Here is a 25,632-nt window from a genome sequence, read left to right on the forward strand (position 1 = left end):
GCTTACTTGAAGAAAGATGGCTGAAGCATTGTTCTCATAAAGAGACTTTTTTTAAAGGTCTCAAAGCTAAAAAAAAAAAAAAAAAAAAAAAAAAGAACGTAGGGGAGATACAGGAAGAATATTACTAAGTCATTGCCTTTGGAAATCTTGGAGACACGTATTGAATTGCTTTGTTTCTAAACTGGATGGTGCTCTGTGGAAATCCTCCTGCGACTTCTTTCATTGCCTTCATTCAATTTTATATTATTTTGAAGGTCCAGGCAGAGAGGATATGTAATTGGACATTTGGTGAATGCAGAGGAGTGAAATTGTGTCCAAAGTTATTAGCTTATCTTCGTGCGAAGAGCAAGGAGAACATTTTATTTCATCTAACTTTTTATAGCAATCAATTAATCCTTTGCTTTAAGGATGACAACAGAATGCCTTTACTCATTCTCATGGAAACATTGACATCTAGTGGGTCACTGCATTAATGCAGGACAGTGCAAAGGCTGAGAAAAATGCTCAGATTTGGGGGATATGCAATATGGTGTGTTCTTTGTGATTAATTTGGCCTGCTGATTTCTTTAGCCTCTGCTTATAATTGTGGACAAGAAATCATGATTCAAAGGAAGTTGTAGAAAACAAACTTAGCATACCTAACCAATAGCTTTCACATACCCTGTAAATAAATTCTTAATGATTATTTTTGGTTGAAGATTCAATTATTATTTGTAGGAAACAAAATGAGTAATGGTTCACAGAGTTTTAGTAATGATAGACACTAACTCTTCATGTTTGGAGCCCTATATGTCTGGCACAGTCGTCCTTAAATATTTTAATTTCAGAGATGACTTTGATGAACAGTATGAGCATGCTACCAAGAAATCCTATATGGGAGCAGCCTCATTAGATTCTGTGTACAATTTCAAGGGGGTTCCAACCAGTGAGCCTTGGGCTGATGAAGAACTCCTGCTTACTGATAATGATAGAAAACTCTTACAGCACTTTTACTATGTGTCAGATGCCATTCCACCTGCTCTTCATGTATTAACTCATTTAATTATCACAATTTGTATATGTAGACATTTTTATTAACCCATTTCACAGAAAAATGAAACTGAAACACAGAGAGATGAAAATATTTGCCCAGAGTCACAATACTAGCAGGTTGAACTAAGAGTAAAACCCAGATAAGTTGACCAGAAAGACTGTGCTCTGTTATAACTGTCTGGTGCCTCTCAGAGAAGAAACGTGGCAGAGACAGACAGACTGGATGATAGACCCTTACATGCTGTTCTCACATGACCAACTTCCCTAAGCAATCTCTTCAGACTAATTGTTGTCCATGCCTCAGTTATCCGGACCAGTATCACAACAGATAAATATGCATTACCTAATTGGAAAAGGAGATAGCTGTAAAAAAATAAGGCAATATGCTTTGAAGCCTTTAAATGGGAGCTTTGATGCAAGTCTGAGTTATCAGGACCTTCAAGTTCTATAGCACTGGGATGGTAGCCATTGGGAGTACAAAAGACTACTACAAAAACATTAAACTTGAGTTGATAATGTCAGTTCTTTGGAATAAGAGATATGACAGATCTTCCCTATTTTGTTTAATGTTTACCTTTAATATTTTACCTTTGTATCCTGTACTTCATGAAGCTTCTTCAAAACAAACTTCTTGGATTGACTTTCCTATGGTCACACTGGGAGAGAAAATTTATAATGTCTTCTCCCTGACATGCAGTTCTCCTGGAGGGCAATGAAACAAGGCTAAGAAACATGCTGCATGGACTGGGTTACCAACCCCAAAGATGTCCCTTAGTCCAGCACTAGACTGTCCTCCCTGCATCCCTCCCAGAGGTTACTAGGAGATGAGGGGAAGAGGTTGTTGGACAACAGTAAGCCTTTCTCAGAGGAGCCTTCCCCAAACCCCAAAGCCACAACTATGAGAGAACAATATCCTTTGGAATCCATTTCTAGCTAGAAAAAAAAGAAGGAGAACTTTGAAAAGCTCTGCTTATTTCCAATGCTTCCTTTATAAACACAGGCATTCTACCTTTTACCTTGCCATGCACCTTTCCTTCTAAATGGATATAGTGAAGGCTTTAAAAGTTTTATCTCCTTTTCTAGGGATTTTCCCTTCCTCATCCTCAACTCAAATACTTAACCAACCTAGAAATAGTGATTGCTGTCGCCCAAATGCAGCTGGGTTTGTTAACATAGAACTTCTGATACAGGTAAAGAGGAACAGACGTGAAGATTTATAGATGGTAAAATGCTTTCTCCAGAGTATCCTGATGAATCTAAAAGAGAGGCACATGTGTTTTTCAATTAAGAAAATGCCTGCCAAGTAATGGGTAATGCCATATGTCTGAGCCTCGTAAATGGAAATGAACAGCCAAAAGCTTTTTGCTAAAAAAGAAAACAATTATTTGTATTTGTGGCATCGTATTCTGAACTTCCAAAATATCATCCCTGCTTTTCCATTATCTCTAATATTATCTTAGGTATGCTTGGACTTCTTGATGGTGATGTTGTAATTCTAAATCTAGAAAAAAATTCCATTCTCTACTGTCTTCAAAAACACCATATTCTCATTTAAGAGAACTCCATGGATTCCCAATATAGTTTTAAGTGATTTGCAATATTCAGTGATGAAGATCTGTGCCTCATACCTCACTACTTCATCAATTTCACCTCAAAAACCCTTATGGAGTCAAATAAAAGATAGCTCTCATAAAATCAGAATAAACTCCATATGCTTTTTCACCTTATTCTTCTCTGAGCAATGTGAAAGACTTGCTCCATAAATGTTAAATAAATAATAAAGGTCAGAGAAAGGCCATCATTTCTTTTGAAAGAGGTACATTTCTTTTGAAAGAGGTACATTTTCTTAAGCTCATCAAACAGAATTTTCTAACTGCTGGGGAAATATGCAGCTCTATTAGGAGAGAATTCTGCTTTCATTTTTCTACTCAGACTACAGAAAAGTGTTCTCCTAATCTAGATATCTACACAGAACCATACTAAAAGGATTCTTTGACGTAATACCTTGTACAAATAGTAGAGTTCATTACAAAGAACTAAAACTTGCAATATGAGAACGAGCCATAGTTTATAACACATAGAACTAGACAAAGAATATTAAGTTGGTTCTAAGATTGTGTAACTCTTTGCTAAGGACCAATGGAGCTTTTTTTTAACCAATGAGACTGAGGAACTGAGTTCTGCTTCTGTCTTATTCCTATTCTGTGGGTGTCATGTAGCTGTCGCTTTAAAATTCAGACTTGAGGGATGCCTGGGTGGCTTAGTCAGTGTAGTATTTGACTCTTGATTTCAGCTCAGGTGATGATCTCGGGTCCTAGGATGGAGTCCTGCAACAGGCCCCACACTCAGAGGGGAGTCTGCTTGAGATTCTCTCTTTCTCTCCTTTCTCCTTCTGTTCCTTTCTTCTCTTATGCTCCCTCTCTCTCATAGATAGATAAATCTTTAATATAAATAAATAAGTAAAATTCACATGAAGTTTGCCTAGGTACTTGTTGAAACAATAAAAATCATCCCTAATGTCACAGTATACATATGTAATTTTATAATAACTGTAACATAAATGCACAATTTTCAGTACTGGCAAATGCTCAGTGAAATGGATGATTTCATATACTTAGTACCATTCTGAAAAGTAGTTTGATATCATGATTCAAGAACCTTAAAGTTGTCAATTTTTAATCTCTTATTTCCTTTTGTAAGAAATTATTCTAATAGAATGGTGAGATGTGTATAAAAAGATTCATATACAAGAATGTTCTTAGAACATGGTGAAGAGTTTCAAGCTACTTATATATTCATCAATATTGTGTTACCATATACACTTGCTATATTACACACCTGTTAAAATCACATTTTATACAAACTATAATGACAAAGGAAAATTTCCAAAATATATAGTTAAATGAAAGAAAGTCTGTTTATAAAACATATAATATAAATCCAGTTTAAACATATATATATACATAAACATGTATACGTGGGGGAGTATGTCCTATAAAATTATAAGGTTTTAAACAAACTGATACTTCTCTGGGTGAAATGATAAAGAATGGTTTCTTTAAAGTTTTGCACAGAAAAGTATTATCTTAATAATTAGAAAAAGCCAATATTATTTTTAAAATTAGGAGCAGAGAAGACATCTCTGCTTATATCTTTAACTATTATTTTTTGTGTCACATTATTTGTACCAGATCTTACTGAGTGATGCTTGGATGTGAATTTTCCTTAAAAAATACATACAAACAAACAAACAGACACTATTTCAGATCATCTTCAGGAAATTTCTCAACTCTAAAATAAAGCCAAAAGTATTCCCTAGGAGGGCTTAACTATTATTAAAATACTATTAGTGTATCAACTTTGTGTTAAGGCAGGTAGTTACATAAAAAAGGAACTGTGTACACAAACAGTGCTGAAGCCTAATTAAAAGTTAAAGTACCAATAAGAGTAACGATATAGTAAAAGGTACTGAGATTGTTCATGTTGTTATTTACAGGCATCAGCCATGGGATTTGTTAATAAAAGTTTGCCTTAGCCAGAGAGAACTACGACATCGTAGGTTCAAGTTCCTCGCTTGGCAGAAAAACAGGAATCAGGCTGGTAATCTAGGTCAGGAATTCATTTCAGAACAAATCACAATTTTCTGCGTGTGATTTGCCAAGTAATTTTTCAGTTTCTTTTTCATGGTTTTCTGAGAAAAGTCCTAAAGCCATGATTTAGTTACATTACTTGAATTGGCAACAAAGCTAGTCATGCAAGAGAAAAATCATTACTAATGTGTTTAAACACCCTTAAAACTGTTTCTATTTCACTTCTCCCATATTATGAGGACAATCAGCTCCACTCTAGTTTTCCAGTGCTTCTAAGAAGGGTTCAGTTCCCAAAAGCAAATGAAAGTCAGGTCTCCTTCAATTATCAAGAGTTCTTCCTCTTCAGGTCTCCTGATGCTACTTACCCAAAAATGTGTCAGCACATTTTTGTGCTTGCAAGCCCATTTTATTTCTTAGCTGATGTTTCTTGATCAGCTAAATATCTTGATATCAGTATCTATCAATCCAAAATATATTGTGGTAGATTTCTGCTTAAAAATAAACGGGAAGGAGATTTTGGCAGACCAATGCTTCCACTGAGAACAGAAAGGAAAACCAAGATAAAATATGTTAATCATCAGTTTGAAGTCAGTAGACTGTGGCAGTGGCAAAGAGAATTGGAAGGGCCATACTCCAGAGAGAAAAAATGTAGCAGAAATAAACAGACTTCTGCAGTTACTTAACAAAAGGCCTAGGGCAATTGTTAATTTTGTGAATGGGCATAAGGATGAGAATCTAAGTTTTGAAGCCAGAAAGGGATGCTACTAGAAGATGGAGAAAGGAAAAAAACTAAGCTTTTAATAGGTATATGGGGAGCCTCAGACATATTACTGGTTTTGTCTCACAACAGTTACCAAGTTCTGAAACAGTAGCAAGCAGGAAACCAAAACCTAAACAGAAAGTTTAAAGGACTGAGTAATGCTTTAGCAGTCTTGTAAATAGACACCATTAAGAAAAGGCAACCCACAAAGTGAGAGAAAATATTTGCAATATACTCAACAAAGATGTATAACTAGAATATACAAAGAACTTCTACAAATCAATAAGAATGCATGATATGATCCAGTTGAAAACAAATGAGCAAATGATATGAACTGGTGCTTCACAAAAGAACATACCATTTGGCCAATAATAATGAAGAAAGATGCCTCCCTTCATTAATCATCAGGATAGTGAGAATTTAAAACACAAAGCAATTACCACGACACATACCAAAATGTTAAAATTTAAAAATATAACAATCTCCAATGTTGAGGAAAATGTAGAACAACTGGAATTCTCATTCACTGCTGGTAGAACTATAAACTGGAAAAATGTTCGGCAGAGCATATGCATATCCTTGCTTCAGCTATTTTAATACTTAGTGTAAACTCTGTAGAAATATAGAAATATATGCCCCAAAAGACATGCGCAAGAATGTTTATAATGATGCTGTTCATAACATCTCCAAACTGGAAGCAACTCAATCATCTAACAATAGTAGAGTATATATAAATAAATAGTGGTATTTATGTAATAAATACTGTTCAGCAGTGAGAATGAACAATCTGTATATATAACAATGCATATAAACCTGATGGAGAGCAAAAGAAGTTAGACTCAGAAGACTGCATATGTTACAGTTTTATTGATGAAATTTCCTAAACAGACAAAATTAGCCTAAGGTGTTAAAAGTCAAAGAGTTCTTACTCTTAGAGGTCTAGCAATCATAAAGGGACAAAAGAGGACTTTTGGGATCTGGGTGGTGTTCTGTTTGTAAGATGGGTATTGGTCACAAGGGTTTACTTTGTGAAATTCATTCTGCTACATTTTATTTCCACAATTTTGTGTATGTATTAAATTAAAAGTTTGCTTATGTATTGAGAGAGAGAAGCTTCCCAAGATAACTGTCAGACTGAGTTCATTATCAAAATCTCAGTGTGCTATCAATTTATCTGTTAGACAGATACAATTGAATTCTACATTCGTGTCCATCAAACTACTGAACAAATATTAATTAAATACCTAATTGCTATACTAGTGGAAAAAACTTAAGTAGAAGATATGATCTCCAATTTCATAGTGTTTACAAAGTATTTACAATCTGTTTGGGGAAATAAGATTAGAGACAAGATTAGCCAATAGAATTTGAAGTTGAAGCCTGAGCTCCTTTCTTGACACTTAGGGAGTTTTGAGTTGATAGTCATTGGAAAATTGTTCCAGCCACCAAAATACCCTATGAGGATATTGTCTGCTCACAAAAATATGATATTTATTTTCAAGGATTTTTGCATTTATGCTCATGAAGAATATTGAAGATTGTAGTTTTTTTGTAATGTCTCTGGGTAACACTGGCCTCATAAACATGGAAGGAGTCCTCCTTTTTCAATTACCTGGAGAAATTTTTGTAGCATATAAACATTTGGTTAATTTATCAGTGATGCCATATCATTTAGAATTTACTTTGTGTTCAGGTTATCTTAAGTAGACCATTTAAGTTATTTGAGTCTTGAATTAACTTTGGTAGATTGTGACCTTCTAGAAATTTGTTCATTTAATCTGTCATCAAATTGACAGAAATAAATGTGTTAATAATATTTACTTTTTAATATCCTCAAGGTTTGTATAATATATACTGATTTCCTTTCTTTCCTGATATTTGTCATCTGTATCTAGAAGTTTATCAATTTGTTATTTTCAAAGAACCAGCATTTGGTTTCACTTATTTTCTCTATTTTCTTGTTTTGAATTAAACTTGTAAGTTTATTACATCTATCCTTATATTTGCTTTGGATTTAGTTTGCTTTTGTTTTGCTGCTATCTTAAATTGAAACCTTAGATTTTTTTCAGTTCGGATATTTCTCTCTTCTTATATTTCTTTTCTTTTCTCATATTTCTATCGATATATAAATTGATACATATATAATATATAGATCACTATAGATTTCTCTATAAGTGATGCATTAACTGTATACTATAAAGTTTAATATGCTGTGCTTTTTCATTAAATTAAAACTATTTTCAAATGACTCACGATTTCCCCTTTGATACAAGTTATTTCAAAATATATGGTTTAATTTTCAAACATACAAGAATTTTTGTATATTTTTATTACTTATTTCTAGCATAGGCTCATTATTGAGAATATGTTCTACACCAGTAAATGTTGTGCATGGACTTGCAAGGAATGTGTGTTGTGATGTTATTAAATGGGTTATTCTCTAAGTGTCAATTACATTAGGCAGTTGATGGTACTTCTCAGGTGTTCTATAGTCTTACTATAGATTTTGGATAATTGTTATAGGTTTTTCTGATTTTCTGTTTTTCTGTTCATTATTGACAGAGGAATGTTGACATCTTTGGCTATCTTTGTAGATTTTTCTGTTATTATTTAGAGACTTCTATCAATTTTTAAAATGTAACGCCATATATAAACACTTAAGATTGTTGTATCTTCTTGAATTGACGGCCCTTGAGACTTAAGACTTTTGTTTCAGATAGAAGGATCTAGTGAAGTAAGTATAGTTTTTTTTTTGTTTTAGTTTTTTGTTTTGTTTTGTTTTTTGCCTGTCAGCCACTGGCATCCAATAAGTTCCTGTACATCCATCCCATCATAGGTCTGGAGTGGGGAAGGACCATCTTGCTCTGCACCCACTCTCCGTGAACACTTGATGACACTCGTGGAGAAGAGTCTGAGTGAGGCTGAACTCCCCTGTGCCTGGGGCTTTCTGGTTTTCTAAACTGAAATCTTTACCTACTTTTGGCCTTTAAGAAGTAATTATAATATTAACTGATTTTTTTTTTCTTATATGCTCTTATGGCAGCCACATATTTTTCCTGCACTTTGGCCAAGGTTTGTGTCTGCCCTCTTCCTGTCAAGGAATCTGTCTCTTTAGAGAATTCAGTTTTCTTAGTTGTCTTGTGACCTTAGCACTCTGATGGCTTTAAGGTAAATGGTAATTTTGTAAGCAACTGGCTTTCTGTTATTGTTAGGATGGGAGCAACATTATTTTGTAGCTTTCGGAACTAGAACTTAATTGATAGAATTTTGATTGGGATTACAATCTATAGATCAATTTTGGAGGAATTTTCATCTGAGTCTTTAAGTCCATATATTATTTATTATAAACTTGTTTTTTAAAGATTTTATTTATTTATTTGACAGACAGAGATCACAAGTAGTCGGAGAGACAGGCAGAGAGAGGGGGGGAAGAAAGCTCCCTGCTGAGCAGAGAACCCAATGCAGTGCTTCATCCCAGGACCCTGGGATCATGACCTGAGCTGAAGGCAGAGGCTTTAACCCACTGAGCCACCCACATGCCCCTATTATAAACTTTTTGAGTGATTAAGAATAATTATTGTTTTTATGCTTTATTATTGCTTTATATTAATATAGTATTATAAGTACACACATTGACTAATGTTGGAGAAAACTGCCTTAATTAAATCTAGGTTTCCTCAGGGGTGATAAAGTGGCAAAAGTAGGGATCAATTATGGGCCTGGAAAACAGTGATATTCTCTTTTTTCTCTTTTCATATGACATCATAACTCCTGTTCAAAGTCAAATAGCTACTGGTTAATTGCAGATATAGGACTAGAACACTGGTCATATTGACCTTCAGTTAGGGGTCTTTCCACTACACATTACATATACTGATGTGCTTTGAAAAGATCCCTTGAGGGGTGCCTGGGTGGCTCAGTGGGTTAAGCCTCTGCCTTCAGCTCAGGTCATGATCCCATGGTCCTGGGATCGAGTCCCACATCAGACTCTCTGCTCAGCGGAGAGCCTGCTTCCCCCTCTCTTTCTCTGCCTGCCTCTCTGCCTCCTTGTGATTTCTCTGTGTGTCAAACAAATAAATAAAATCTTTAAAAAAAGAAAAAGAAAAAGAAAAGAAAAGCTCCCTTAAGTTCTTTCCTTTTTTTAAAAGAAATATAATCACACAAATTTTTCAGAATGTCAGACACGTTGGGGCACCTGGGTGGCTCAGGTCATGATCTCAGGGTTCTGGGATCAAGCCCCGCATGGGGCTCTTTGCTCAGCACGGAGCCTGCTTCCCCCCCCCCCGCCCTGCTTGCCTCTTTGCCTAGTTGTGATCTCTGTCTGTCAAATAAATAAATAAGATCTTAAAAATAAATAAATAAACAACAAACATTTTCCCAGTTATTGCTTTCTTTCAACATAGCAAATGAAAGTTTTTCTATTCTTCATTTAAATTTACGAATTTCTAAAGGACTTCTTGAAGGAAAGGAAGGACTGAACAGAATATAATAGTAAAAAATAACAATTAAAAAACCCCTTAGTAATTTGCCAAAAAATAGTTATGGGACAAGGTTTCAATCAGGTTGTCTGACTCTATAGAAAGATAGCCCACAGACTAAATCTGATCTCCCACTTAGGTTTGTAAAGTCATATTGAGGCACAGCCATGTCTACTCTATCCTCCAAGTATATCAACAGAGATATTTTAAGCCTCAAATTTAATTTATACTTACTTACTAAAAACTTCCCAAAACCTTTCTCTTGCTCCAAAATCCTTTATATGGTAATATAAACTATTCAAAATATGGCCCCTGCTCACTTAAGCAGATTGTACATTTGTCACTATTTCTTATATTTTGTATTTATTTCTTATATTCTGTATTTCAGTTATTCATTTACTGTATTTATTCTCTTGCCTCTGGGACTTTGCATATACTCTTCTCTTTGGTCTCATCTGACTCATCCTTCCTCATCCTTTTGGTCCTATCACATAACTCATCCTTGGGAAAGACTCAGACACCCAAGAGTTCCAGGTGCTCCCATAAAATCCAGAAAATCTACTGCCATCAATAATAATGCTATCATTTTGTCTTGTAAATCAGTATTTGGTAAACTATAACCCATAGGTCAAATCCATACTTCTGCCTGAATGGCCCATGACTTAAGAATAGTTTTTACATTTTTAAATAGTCTTAAAAAAAAGTGGTATTTCATGAAATACCAAAAAATTATATGAAAATCAAATTTTATGGTTTATAAATACAATTTTATTGGAACGCAGCCACACTCATTTGTTTATATTTTATTGCACACTGGGGAAGGTATGATAGGTACAAAGAGAAAATACCATCCCGTGTCCCCACAGACTTCAGTATCCACAATACCTTCCCCAGTGTATGGCACAAAGAAAATACTACTTATTTATAACATGAATAATCTGTAAATAAGTGCAACTATGTTGTCCAAAAATCAGTTATAATTAAGCATTGAGCATAGAAGCCAGCCAGATTTTCTGTTCCTAGCCAAGTAGTCTTTGCTACTAGATTAGGCCTCTTTCCTTACGATTTTAGAGCACATTATTCTTAGAGGAATCAAGGTATTAAAATTCCTCCCAGTTTCTACACAGGAAGAAATGTCCCTGACATGGTCCCTACATTGCAAGCTCCAATATGCTGAAGTGTTCATAAGAAACCTCCCCTGTTATGCCCACAAAGAGTAAATAATGATAGACAAGCACTTCTGCTCAAACCGCTGCTTTAAAATAACATTTTGATAAGTTCAGGCACACCTCAAAAGCACAGTTTATGAAAAAAGTATATCAAAGCAAGCACCGTGATTAACCATATCCAGATGGGAGAAAAATATGTTGACATTTCAGCAAGAATGGTTTCAATTCAAGCCCCCCCCCAAAAAAATCCCCATTTATACTTTCTAGTCAGCCAAAATTTCCAGCTGCATGGATTCTCTAGTGAACAGACAGGCCAACACATAGAATAAGGTCACTAAAGAATGTGCCAATAATCACAAACTGTAATTAAGTGGTAATGGCCTCAACCTGAAGCTTTCTTCAGGATTAATGAGTACCTGAGAAGCTAGTAGCCTGAGGCAGCACTCATTCTGTTCAGGATGCCCTGGGATAATGTGAGTGCTATAAACAAATGTGTTTCCAACTTAAATCATCCCCTAAAATTACCTTTTCCACCTCTATATCAGAGTTAGATTTTTTTATGGTATTCATTGTGGGGGGAAAAAAAGTTTAAATAAGAAAAGAGAAAAGAAGGATTGAAATTGAAAAATGGTAAAGTATTTCTTTCTGGTGGGACAGTGGGGGTAAATGTGAATTATGTTTAGAATATCCAAATTTTAATTTTCAGATTGCTATGAAAATAAGGATAAGAAACTGTTAGAGTCATTATTACTATGACTTTTAATGCCTTGGCTTTAGTAATGGAAGAGAGGGAGCAAACAGAGCATCAGTTTAGTAAGTTAGGCAACCATCAAAATATTAGCCATCATTTATTTGCTGCCTACTCTAACGCAGGCAATTAATGTCTCATCCCTTGTAGGCCGAGCATCATTATCTCCTTTTTATAGGTAAAGAATCTGGAAATCAGGGAGGTTAAGTAACTTGTCCTAGGTTGTCTTAATCAGTGTAGGGGTTAGGATTCAAGCCTAGGTCTCTCTGACTTTAAGACTTAAACCCTAAATCACTATTTACTCTGACCTCACTGATCTGAAAGGCCTCTGTCAATCATTTGGAAGTAATGAGATCGATTTTTCAGGGTGAGATTTCCAATAGAGAAATGGAGCTAGTGGTAGATGATCAAATGGTAGATGTGGTAGCAAGTGGTAGGTGATCCCTACATGCTTTTAAGGGAAACTGTTACATATATCAGGAAACGTAAATGGAAAAAGCTCAGGAGTGATGGATTTTTAAGGTAGGAGTCTGCTGTGTGCCATCCTTAAGGCTTGGTATTGCTTCCACTTCTTGATATGAATGTAGAAGCCTTAGACAACCATAGTTTCCATAATATACCCCATGCTCCCACTAGCCTCATCTGAGTCCATGATGTCTGAAGTTTCTTTAATAAAACGCTAAAGTTTAATTTTTAAAATAAGAGGTTTAATATGTAAACATGCCTGAAAGAAGTACCTGTTGTGTCTTAAATTCATCCTGAGATGGGAGAAACTGCTATTAGCACCTTTCTTAAAGGAAAGTACAGGAGGCTAGTTTGCAGCCTGAGGATTTAAGTACTGGATTTAAAAAAAAAAAAAAAAATCCTTTGTATTCTAAAGTAAAGAAGGGGAGTGGTGGGGAAGGACTATATCCTTCTTTGCTGTAGAAAAACAAGGAAAAGATAGAGTAGCCAGATATCTACTTCCCTATTCTTGTATCTCTGGTCCCAGAGTGGGTGGCCAGGCATTCCTTCTTCCTTAGAATGATTGGTCTGATGACAGCAGGGACATGAAATACTCTTTGGGCAACTAGCTGACTGCACTGAGTCTTTATTTTCAGATATGTCTTATCCTTTTAGGGGGAGTGACAGGTTACAGTAGGGTCTCCGAGTCTCCTCCAAAGACACAAAATCTGAGGAGTCCATTCTACCTCCAAACTTCCTCTGACCCTCTTTCTCTATGTGAGAAACAGACCAAATACAAGCAATCCCTCTCTCCCAGGGTTTTTGCATTACTATCTTACCTAGAAAGACAACCCTTGAAAGACAGGGTTACCTAGAAAGACAACCCTTGGCAGTGTTCAAGCAAAGAAAACCTTTTCTAGACAGGTCTCAAATACTAGAGTATAATTATGTTTGGACTATGGTATGTTTTGTAAGCCAAAACATACTCAGGTTCTAAATTAAACTTGATAGGACCTCTGCCTTTCTTCTTCCAAGGGGAGAAGATCTGAGAGGAGATTATCAATACAGCTGAGCCTGCTTCACTATCTTCTTTTTCAAAGTCAGAAAACCACAAACAAAACTAGAAAAGTCTTCTAGTCAGACATGAATTACCAAATTAGCAGAGTAAAGCATAGTGATCAGAGAGAAGAGTAAAGAAGTTATGGCCATGGCTGACTAACTTTACCTACCTAAAAGGGAAGTTTTGCAGAGTTTTTCAAAGCAGATTATTATCTTACTTTTCAAGTACAATGGCCAAGATGGCAGGACAGAAGAGTGGCAACTCTTTTGGAATGATTAAAGCCTATTTGGAAAACTCATACTGAGGCAATAATGAGAAAAGAGGGGAGGTGGGAGGAGGGAGAAAGAGAGAAAGAAAGAAAAAGACTTATTAAAGACTTTAATTAAAGAGTCACTGAATTTCATATCTTTGCTGAATTTTAAACCAGTACAATCTAAGGTCAGACCTCACTTCTAGTCCAGAAGTCATCTCACCCTCCAAGGTTGGGATTCCAATGGTGTAAGATGAGTGTTGAAGGAGGAAGAGAAAGGAGATAAGAAAATCCATTCTCAGAATCTGATGGTAGAATATGAAAGAAAAGGAGCACAGTGATTCTGTGTCAGCAATATCCATTTTAGGCAGCCACTCCACTGACACACTTACCTAAAGAGAACTCTGCTTGGCCACAACTGCTGAGTTGTCAGTCCTGGATATAATAAAAGACCCCAGGTGGAAATTCATCATCTGGTTTCCCAGGGGATTCAGGAAATAAAACTGCCATCTTTGCAATTGTAGACAATCATATCCCCCTTAACTTTCTTCTCCAAACTATTTCTTTTTTTTTTTTTTAAAGATTTTATTTATTTATTTGACAGAGAGAGATCACAAGTAGGCAGAGAGGCAGGCAGAGAGAGAGAGGAGGAAGCAGGCTCCCTGCTGAGCAGAGAGCCCGATGCGGGACTCGATCCCAGGACCCTGGGATCATGACCTGAGCCAAAGGCAGCGGCTTAACCCACTGAGCCACCCAGGCGCCCCAAACTATTTCTAATTTGATGATTCTTAACAAGAGATAAGCTTTGAACCCCCTGTGAAACATCAAAAAAAAGTGCATATCATCTTCTTATTCCAGATGTAAGGAATAGGAATCCTTAGGAGTTGGGTGCCTGGGTGGCTCAGTGGGTTAAAACCTCTAACTTTGGCTTAGGTCATGATCCCAGGGTCCTGGGATCGAGCCCCACATTGGGCTCTCTGCTCAGCAGGGAGCTTGCTTCCCCATCTCTCTCTGTCTGCTTCTCTGCCTACTTGTGATCTCTGTCTGTTAAACAAATAAATATAATCTTAAAAAGAAAAAAAGAATCCTTAGGAGTAGGGATATTTGTATATGTACTAAAAACAAAACAAAACAAAACAAACCTCAAATACTCTGAAGCACATGCCAAATTAAGAACCATTACTCTAATCTCCTTATTACTTCTTTGACTAATAAAATCCAAAATATCCTCTCCATCTCAGCTATTCTTTGGGATATATTGATTTTCAATCTTGCTTTCAAAATAATGGCACCTGGTATGGAACGTAAAACTCCAAACAACAGAAAACTGAACTACCACCTCCCTATTCTATTAATGCAGCCTAACATAGCATTTCTTCTCCTTTCAGCATTAGAAAAACCTTTGTAGGCTTTTATATATCTTTTTCAGTTGTTTGATCCTGTGCTGCTTTATGGAATGAGGTTCTCCCAGAGAAGTCCTACAATACCTTCTGCAGTAGCTCACAGAGCTTACTGCTAAAGACCAAGCTGCCTAATGCAGTGACCTATCTGCTCCCCGTCTTTTACTTGTCTCATGACTTCTGGTCTGCCACAAACTCTTATTTCCAAGTCTGGCTGTCATTTATGGTTTATTCTTATATCCTTTCTGTGCCTTTGGTGAAAAATAAGGAAACTGCAACACAATTCCAATCTGCTGAGATCAATTTGGGTGGAGATTCCAGAGTGTTCACAGTATTTTCCAAATCCATTCTATTTGCATATTAATCAGCCTGTCACAAATCTCTTGATCCATAATCTTGATTAAAATGTTAAAGGCATGTTATTATCAAGCCTATTTCAGATCAATAATTGCCTAACATCTCACCACTTTCCAAAATGTGATCTCAATAAAAGAATTCACAGGAAAAAAACAGACATCATTAACTTGGATACTCCACAGGTCGAAATTACAGAATCACCTTATCCTCTATGATATGTCCTCTTGATGTATAATGTTTCTCCTTTGTAAAAAGTCATGCTAGAAAGATTTTATAGGTCTTGAAGAAAATAGTTATGAGATACTATCATAAACCAGTTTGTATCAGAGCCCCGTTGAAATTATAGGTAAATAATTTATTATTGAATTAAAGTAAAAATGATGCCACAGACCTTAACATGTGCCCAGCCATCCATTGATTCAATTAATGGATACTTACAGAACACCGCATCAGACAGGCATTATGCTAAGCATGGAAAATACAATGATGACCAAGATAGATCTATTCCCTTACCCCAAAGATCTAAGAGTCCACCAGGGAAGAGAGACATCAATGGAGAAATGATAAAAAATTATCCTATATACACTAATGAGGAGTCCTTCTACTACATTATACTGCATCAGTATGACATCATATGAGGAGAAGTATATTCACTGTCGAATTTCAAAATGTTTGTGGATACACACATTTAAGAGGGATATAGAGAAACTAGAATTTTATAAAAGAGCACATCCTGGATGCTAAGGTGACATGAAATAATGCTATATGAAGACTAATAAAAAGAATGGAGATGATTAGTTTAAAGAGGGATGAACATTTTGACACCAGACCTCTGATGGCTGGAATGTGACAAAGGGAGATGATCTGGTTTGTAGGGTCCTACAGAATTGAACAGAGGACAATGAGTAGTAACCAGGAGAGAGAAGATTCCATCTCAAAAGAAGAAATGTTTTTATATCTGAATTGTATCAAGATTGAATGGGTTTCTCATGAAACAATGAGATTTCCATTAGTGGACTGTTTCATCACACATTGTCTCATCTCTTACAAGGATATTTCAAATGATTTATAACTAAAAAATCCACAGTAGGATTAAAGGGTAAAAAGCCTCCCAGACCTGAGGTCTTACAAATCATACCTTATATACTTTAAACTATTAGATATATTGAGTCTAAAACATGTCTAAACATATATAGAGCTAGACATATAAAACATGTCTAAACTAGTCTAAACATATATAGAGTTCTGAAACATGTTTACTATCCCTTAATTATAATGCCAAATTTCTGTTATTTCCTTTTAATTGACTATTCAGTCTTATGTTGTTATTTTACACTGTAAGCATTTACATTTTAAATTATAAATTAAGATTCATTTTTAACATGAAATTATGTGACCATTTTAAACATATTTTAAAAATAGGAAAAGTTGATGATTAAGAGTCCCTTATGGTGGCTCAGAAGAAACAAGATGGTGGAGGAGTAGGAGACTGAATTATCAGTAGGTCCCAGGAGTTCAGCTACATAGTTATCAAATCATTCTGAACACCTACAAACTCAACAGGAGATAGAAAAGAAGAAGAGCGGCAGTTCTAGGAGAAAAAAAAAAAAAAAAATCAGCCACTTTCCAGAAGGTAGGACATGCAGAGAAGTGAATCTGAAGCAACAGGAAGGTAGCCTGTGGGGGGAGGGGTGGCTCCTGGCAAGTGAGAAATCAGTGTAGCACAAAATCGGAACTTTTAGAATCTGTTCCACTGAGGGATGTCACTCCAGAGGTTAAGCGGGGAGGGTGTGGGGGGGGGCATTGTGGGGACAGTGTGATCTCAGGACCCACAGGGACACAGAAAGACCTGGGGTGTCTGACTGTGGCAGAGCTCCCAGGTATTGGAGCAGGGAAGCCAGCTACAGAGAAGGAGCCAAGGAGTGGGATTAATTGGGATTACTTTACCAATTTGGAATTACCTTAAACCATGATCCAAGTCACAGTTGGGCCATTGTTCTTCAAGCAGGAACCCTACAAGTGGCGGATACGGAGAGACACACACCCCCCTCCCCTGGGAGGAACAGTGTGATGGCACACTGCAGGAATCTGCTGGGTTTGAAGATTCCATGTGGGGTCATGCACCAGAGATAGAAATGCTCAGTCAGAGGCTGCGTGAGTTCAGAGTGTAGCCAGAGACCAGGGAGATAGGAGGAATTGACTTCTTTTCTCTGAGGGCACATTGAGGAGTGGGGCCCTGAACGTATGGCTCCTATAGGGCCGGATATTGGGAGGTCACCATTTTCATTCCCATCCTCCAAAGCTGTACAGAAATCATTCAGGGAACAAAAACTACCAAGAGTGAACCCAAGCCAATTACTGGTCCCTGGAAAGGGCAGTGCATTTCTGCCTTGGGCAAAGACATTTGAGAATCACTGCAAGAGGACCCTCCCACAGAAGAGCAGCAAGAACATCCACCCAAGAACCAAATTTACTAATCAATGAGAACTGTGGAACTCCAGAGCTAGAGGAAAGCAACACATAAAATTCATGGCTTTTTTCCCCATGATTCTTTAGTCTTTTAAAGTTAAAAATTTTTAAGGGTTCTTTTTTTTTCTTATTCTATTTTTGTTTTATTTTCCTCTTTCCTGTTTTAACATTTTTAAACTATTTTACCAATACTTTTTTAAAAAATCTTTTAAAATTTTCATCATTATAGTCATATTTCATCCCTTTATTGTATTTGACCTTATTTTTTGTATACATATAAGGTTTTTTTTCTTTAAAATTTTGGGATACAGGGGCACCTGGGTGGATCAGTGGGTTAAAGCTTCTGCCTTTGGCTCAGGTTATGATCCCAGAGTCCTGGGATCGAGCCCGCATTGGGCTCTCTGCTCAGCAGGGAGCCGGATTCCCTTCCTCTCTCTCTGCCGGCCTCTCTGCCTACTTGTGATCTCTGCCTATCAAATAAATAAATAAAAATCTTTAAAAAAATCTGGGGATACAGTTTCTTTTAATAGAGCAAAATATACCTTAAATCTAGCATGTGGCTTTGTTCTACTCTTCAGTCTGATCACATTCTTTCTTCTTTTTTATTTTTTTAGCCAACTTCCTATCTTATCAATTCCTTTTTTAGAATCTTTTTAGTTTTCATCTTTATAGTCATATTCCGTCACTTCATTATGTTTACCCTTATTTTTGTATCTGTAAAAGATTTTCTTTCTTTAAAATTCAAGGAGGTATTTTCTTCTAAGAGACCAGAATACACTCAAAATCAAGTATGTGGCTCTGTTCTATTCCCCAGTCTAATATGTGTGTGTGTGTGTGTGTGTGTGTGTGTATTATGTATATGTATATGTATATGTATACATATACATATATATGACCCCTGGTTTTGGGCCTCTTCTGATTTGGTTAGCATATTTTTTTCTGAGGTCTTTGCCACCATTTTAGTATTTTGTTCTCTCATTCATCTATTCTTATCTGGATAAAATGACAAGGTGGAAAAACCACAAAAAAAAAGAACAAGAGGCAGTACCAATGGCTAGGGACCTAATCAATAAGGACATCAGTAATATGTCAGAACGAGAGTTCAGAATGATGATTATCAAGTTGCTAGCTGGGTTTGAAAAAAGCATGGAAGATATTAGAGAATCCCTTTTTGGAGAAACAAAATGCCTTTCTGGAGAAATAAAAGAACTAAAATCTAACTAAGTTGAAATTTTAAAAAGCTTTTAATGAGGTGCAATAAAAAATGGAGGCTCTCATTGCTAGGATAAATGAGGCAGAAGAGATAATTAATGATATAGAAGACCGAATGATGGAGAACAAAGAACCTGAGAAAAAGAGAGACAAACAACTACGGAACCATGAGGGGAGAATTCGAGAGATAAGTGACACCTAAGATGTAACAATATTAGAATATTTGGGATGCCAGAAGAAGAAGAAAGAGAGAGGGACAGAAGGTACATTAGAGCAAATCATAGTAGAGAATTTCCCTAATATGGCAAAGGGAACAAGCATAAAAAATCCAGGAGGCACAGAGAACACCCCTCAAAATCAATAAAAATATGTCCACACCCCACCATCTAATAGTAAAACTTACGAGTCTTAGTGACAAAGAGAAAATCCTGAAAGCAGCTCTGGACAAGAGGTCTATAACATACAATGGTATGAATATTAGACTGGCAACAGACCTATCCACAGAGACCTAGCAGGCCAGAAAGGACTGGCATGATGTATTCAGAGAACTAAATGAGAAAAATATGCAGCCAAGAATACTATTTCCAGCTAGGCTGTCATTGAAAATGGAAGGAGAGATTTAAACAAAGAAACAAACAACAACAACAACAAAAAAAAACAACTTCCAGGACAAACAAAAATTAAAAGAATTTGCAAACACCAAACCAGCTCTACAGGAAATATTGAAAGGGGTCCTCTAAGCATAGAAAGAGCCTAAAAGTAACACACCATTAAGGAACAGAGACAATATACAGTAATAGTCACCTTACAGGCAATACAATGACACTAAGTTCATATCTTTCAATAGTTACCCTGAATGTAAATGGGCTAAATGCCCCAATCAAAAGACACAGGATATCAGAATGGAAAAAACAAAAACAAAAACAAAAAAACAAGAACCATCAATATGCTGTCTATAAGAAACTCATCTTAGATCCAAAGACACCTCCAGATTTAAAGTGAGGTGGTGGAAAACAATTTACCACACTAATAGACATCAAAAGAAAGCTGGGGTGGCAATCCTTATATCAGATAAATTAGATTTTAAGCCAAAAACTATAATAAGAGATGAGGAAGGACACTATATCATAATTAAAGGGTCTATCCAACAAGAAGATCTAACAATTTTAGATATCTATGCCCCTAACATGGAGCAGCCAATTATATAAACCAATTAATAACAAAATCAAAGAAATGCATTGACAATAATACAATAATAGTAGGGGACTTTAACAGCCTTTCACTGAAATAAAGCAAAAGATCAACAAGGAAATAAAGGCTTTAAATGATACACTAGACCAGATGGACATCACAGATATATTTAGAATATTCTATCCCAAAGGAAGAGAATACACATTCTTCTCCAGTGCACATGGAATATTCCCCAGAATAGATCACATCCTAGATCACAAATCAGGTCTCAACTATTACCAAAGATTGGGATCATTCCCTGCATATTTTCAGACCACAATTCTCTGACGTTAGAACTCAGTCACAAGAGGAATATTGGAAAGAACCCATATACATGGAAGCTAAAGAGTATCCTACTAAAGAATGAATGGGTCAACAAGGAAATTAAAGAAGAATTTTAAAAATTCATGGAAACAAATGAAAATGAAAACACAGCTATTCAAAATATTTGGGACAAAAAAAATATTTGGGACACAGCAAAGGCAGTACTGAGAGGAAAGTATATAGCAATACAGGCTTTCTCAAGAAACAAGAAAGGTCTCAAGTACACAACCTAACCCTACCTCTGAAAGAACTGGAGAAAGAACAGCAAAGAAAGTCCAAACCCAGCAGGAAAAGAGAAATAATAAAGATCAGAGCAGAAATCAATAAAATAGAAACCCAAAGAACAGGTGATCAAATCAACAAGACTAGGAGCTTGTTCTTTGAAAGAATTAATAAGACTGATAGACCCCTGGCCAGATACATCAAAAAGAGAAGAGAAAAGACCCAAATTAATAAAATCATGAATGAAAGAGAAGAGATCCTAACCAACACCAAAGAAGTACAAACAATTATAAGAATATATTATGAACAACTATACACCAGCAAATTAGGCAATCTGGAAGAAATGGATGCATTTTCTAGAGACATTTAAACTACCAAAACTGAACCATGAAGAAATAGAATACGTCACAGACCCATATCCAGTAAAGATATTGAAGCAGTCAACAAAAATCTCCCAAAAAAGAGCCCATGGCCAGATGGCCTCTCAAGGGAATTCTATCAAACATTTAAAGAAGAATTAATACCTATTCTCCTGCAATTGTTTCCAAAAAAAGAAAAAGAAGAAGAAGAAGAAGAAAGAAATGGAAAGAAAACTTCCCAACTCATTTTATGAGCCAGTATTACCTTGATCCCAAAACCAGACAATGACTCCATCAAAAAGGAGAATTACAGACCAATATCCTTGATGAACATGGATGCAAAAATTCTCACCAAAATACTAGCCAATAGGATCCAATACATTAAAAGGATTATTCACCATGACCAAGTGGGATTTATTCCTGGGCTTCAAGTTTGGTTCAACATCTGCAAATCAATCAATGCAATCAATCAATATGCAAATCAAATCAATACATTAATAAAAGAAAGAACAAGAACCATATGATACTCTCAGTAGATGCTGAGAAAGCATTTGACAAAGTACAGTATCCTTTCTTGATCAAAACTCTTCACAGTGTAGGGATAGAGGGTACCTACCTCAATATCATAAAAGCCATCTATAAAAAACTCACAGCAAATATCATTCTCAATGGGGAAAAACTGAAAGCTTTTCCCCTAAGGTCAGGAACACAGCAGGGATGTCCACCATCACCACTGCTATTCAACATAATACTAGAAGTTCTAGCCTCAGCAATCAGAAAACAGTAAGAAATAAAAGGCATCCAAATTGGCAAAGAAGTCAAACTCTCACTCTTTGCAGATGATATGACACTTTATGTGGAAAACCCAAAAGACTCCACTCCAAAATTGCTAGAACTTATACAGGAATTCAGTAAAGTGTCAGGATATAAAATCAAGGCACAGAAATCAGTTGCATTTCTATACACCAACAGCAAGAAAGAAGAAAGAGAAATTAAGGATCAATCCCATTTACAACTGTACCCAAAACCATAAGATACCTAAGACTAAACCTAACCAAAGAGGCAAAGAATCCATACTCAGAAAACTATAAAGTACTCATGAAAGAAATGGAAGAAGACACAAAGAATTGGAAAAGCTCATGGATTGGAAGAACAAATATTGTGAAAATGTCTATGCTACTGAAAGCAATATACACATTTAATGCAATCCCTATCAAAATGCCATCAACTTTTTTCAAAGAAATGGAACAAATAATCCTAAAATTTTTATGAAGCAAAAAAAAGACCATGAATAGCCAGAGGAATGTTGAAAAAGAAAACCAAAGTTGGCAGCATCACTATTCCAGAGTTCAAGCTGTATTACAAAGCTGTAATCAAGACAGTACAGTACTGTCACAAAAACAGGCACATAGATCAATGGAACAGAATGGAGAGCTCAGAAATGGACCCTCAACTCTATGGTCAACTAATCTTCAACAAAGCAAGAGGGAATGTCCAATGGGGAAAAAAAAACCAGTTTTGAGGTGCCTGGATGACTCAGTAGGTTAAAGCCTCTGCCTTCAGCTCAGGTCATGATCTCAGGGTCCTGGGATCAAGCTCTGCATTGGGTTCTCTACTCAGCAGGGAGTCTGCCTCCCCCCCCCTCTCTGCCTGCCTCTCTGCCTACTTGTGATCTCTGTCTATCAAATAAACAAGTAAAATCTTTAAAAAGAAAAAAAAAGGAAAAAAGACAGTATCTTTAACAAATGGTGTTGGGAAAATTGGACAGCCACTTGTAGAAGAATGAAACTGGACCATTTCCTTACACCACACACAAAAATAGACTCAAAATGGATGAAAGATCTCAATGTGAGACAGGAACCCGTCAAAATCCTTGAGGATAACACAGACAGCAGCCTCTTTGACCTCAGCTGCAGCAACTTTTTCTTCCTAGGAACATCGCTAAAGGCAAGGGAAGCAAGTTCAAAAGTGAACTATTGGGACTTCATGGAGATAAAAAGCTTTTTCACAGTAAAGTAACAGTCAACAAAACCAAAAGACAACTGAAAGAATAGGAGAAGATATTCACAAATTACATATCAAGTAAACAGCTAGTATCAAAAATCTATAAAGAACTTCTTAGTACAACACCCAAAGAACAAATAATCCAATCAAGAAATGGGCAGAGGACATGAACAGACATTTTTGCAAAGAAGACATCCAAATGGCCAACAGACACATGAAAAAGTGCTCCACATCACTCAGCATCAGGGAAATACAAATCAAAACCACAATGAGATACCACCTCACCCCAGTCAGAATGGTTAAAATTAACAAGTCAGGAAATGACATATGTTGGCAAGAATGCAGAGAAAGGGGAACCCTCCTACACTATTGGTGGGAATGCAGGCTGGTGCAGCCACTCTGGAAAACAGAGTGGAGTTTCCTCAAAAAAGTTGAAAATAGAGCTACCCTATGACTCAGCAATCCCACTAGTGGGTATTTACACTAAAGATACAAATGTAGTGATCTGAAGGGGCACATGCACCCGAATGTTTATAGCAGCAATGTCCACGATAGCCAAACTATGGAAAGAACCTAGATGTCCATCAAGAGATGAATGGATAAAGATGTGGTATATATATACAATGGAATACCATGCAGCCATCAAAGGAAACAAAATCTTGCCATTTGCAATGATGTGGATGGAACTAAGGGGTATTGTGCTGAGAGAAGTAAGTCAATCAGAGAAAGACAATTATCATATGGTCTCTCTGATATGAGGAATTTGAGAGGCAGAGTGGGGGTCATGGGGTTAGGGAAGGAAAAAATGAAACAAGATGGGATTGGGAGGGAGACAAACATAAGAGACTCTTAATCTCATGAAACAAACTGAGGATTGCTGGGTGGTGGGTGGGAGGGGTAGGTTGATTGGGTTATGGACATTGGGGAGGGTATGTGCTATGGTGAGTGCTGTAAAATGTGTAAGCCTAATGATTCACAGACCAGCACCCCTAGAGCAAATAATACATTATATGTTAATAAAAAAATAGAAAAATCTTAGTGACAACATTTCTAATGAGAAGAAGGTAAAAGCTGAATTTCTTAGATCATTGTTGGAGTTTAAAGCAACTGGTTTACCTTGAAAAAAATTATGTAGTTTGAAAAAAGTTCCTGTGACTTGGCAGAAGAAAATTTGAAGAAAGACATATCTGTGTAAAGCTGTTAGAGTCTTTAACACCACCCTGTGACGATGACAGCCAGGCTTAGGAGAACATTAAGAAGCTGGAGAAGAATATAACGTTCTATAACCAGTGTATGTCATGAATAGCCAGGAGGGCTTAGATATTGGGAGCTATTAATCAGGAAAGCTAGATTAGCAAAGCAGTTGAAATGACTCAGCAGGTAGAAAATCTGAAGAGAGTGCATGCCAAAAAGCACACTGAACTAGAAGAGCCAAAACAGGTTCTTTTGCAAAATGAAGTCATTAACTTTCTTATAAATAAGATGACTGCCAAGTTTTTAAAAAATTTTCTAAATACCATGCATTTTCTCTTCAAAGAGTGACCACTGCCTCTCTACCTAAAAACATTAGAAATGTAGGAATGGTGGCTGGGATGGTCATGCAATTGGCATATTATGGGGTCATAGCAAAGTAAACACCATCCCTCCTTACATGGATTTATGAGTACCTATTCCTAGTCAGATACTGAAGAAGAAAAATGTGAACTAAAGACTAAGGGAGAGTTGGAACCATCTGGAAAATAAATAGTATAAAAAACAAAAATGTCAAACCAAATTTTTCTGAAGATAAATTATCAAAATGTGATGTCTCTTTGATTTAGGCATGGTAGTTTCCTGGACAAGACTTCCGCCAGAAAGTCTACTAAGGCACTCTGGCTTTCTCTTGTATCCACTGTACTATATGTAGCTTTGATGAGCTTCCTCATAGGCCAATTTCCCCAGATGTTTCTGGGTGCCACTTCCACACAGGACAGGTTCCCCTGGATGTCTCTAGAATGTATTTTGCAGACAGTTCTCAGACTTCAACCCAATGAGCCACCATCCATGTGACTATAGGACATCCTAATATGCGTAACTTGATTTTTCAAGTTTCAGTATATGAACTCTAAGTTAGTAACTTTCATCTGAGAAATTATAACATGGAACCAGAGGTTCTCAGAATTGCTGCAAGATATTTTATATTTCCTTTTTTTTTTTTAGATTGTTTATTTATTTTTTTGACAGACAGAGATCACAAGTAGGCAGAGAGGCAGGAAGAGAAAGAGGAAAAGAAGCAGGCTCCCTGCTGAGCAGAGTGCCCAATGCGGGCTTGATTCAGGGCTCGATCCCAGGACCCTGGGATCATGACCTGAGCTGAAGGCAAAGGCTTCAACCCACTGAGCCACCCAGGTGCTCCTTTTTTTTTTTTTTTTTTTGAGATTACTTCCCCAGTTAAAATACAGTAGGGGAAAAAGTCTGCCTATGATTTTTTTCTGCCTCTGATCTTTTTTTTTTTTTAAGATTTTATTTATTTATTTGACAGACA

General features: G+C 36.4%; 1 pseudogene; it reads left to right on the top strand.

Moving 5' to 3' along the window:
- The first annotated feature begins 732 nt into the window (after positions 1 to 732).
- LOC122910106 lies at positions 733 to 25,255 on the top strand (annotated as a pseudogene).
- Positions 25,256 to 25,632: the final 377 nt, after the last annotated feature.

This window comes from Neovison vison, chromosome 6, assembly GCF_020171115.1.
Source record: "Neovison vison isolate M4711 chromosome 6, ASM_NN_V1, whole genome shotgun sequence".
In the NCBI taxonomy this organism is placed as follows: domain Eukaryota; kingdom Metazoa; phylum Chordata; class Mammalia; order Carnivora; family Mustelidae; genus Neogale; species Neogale vison.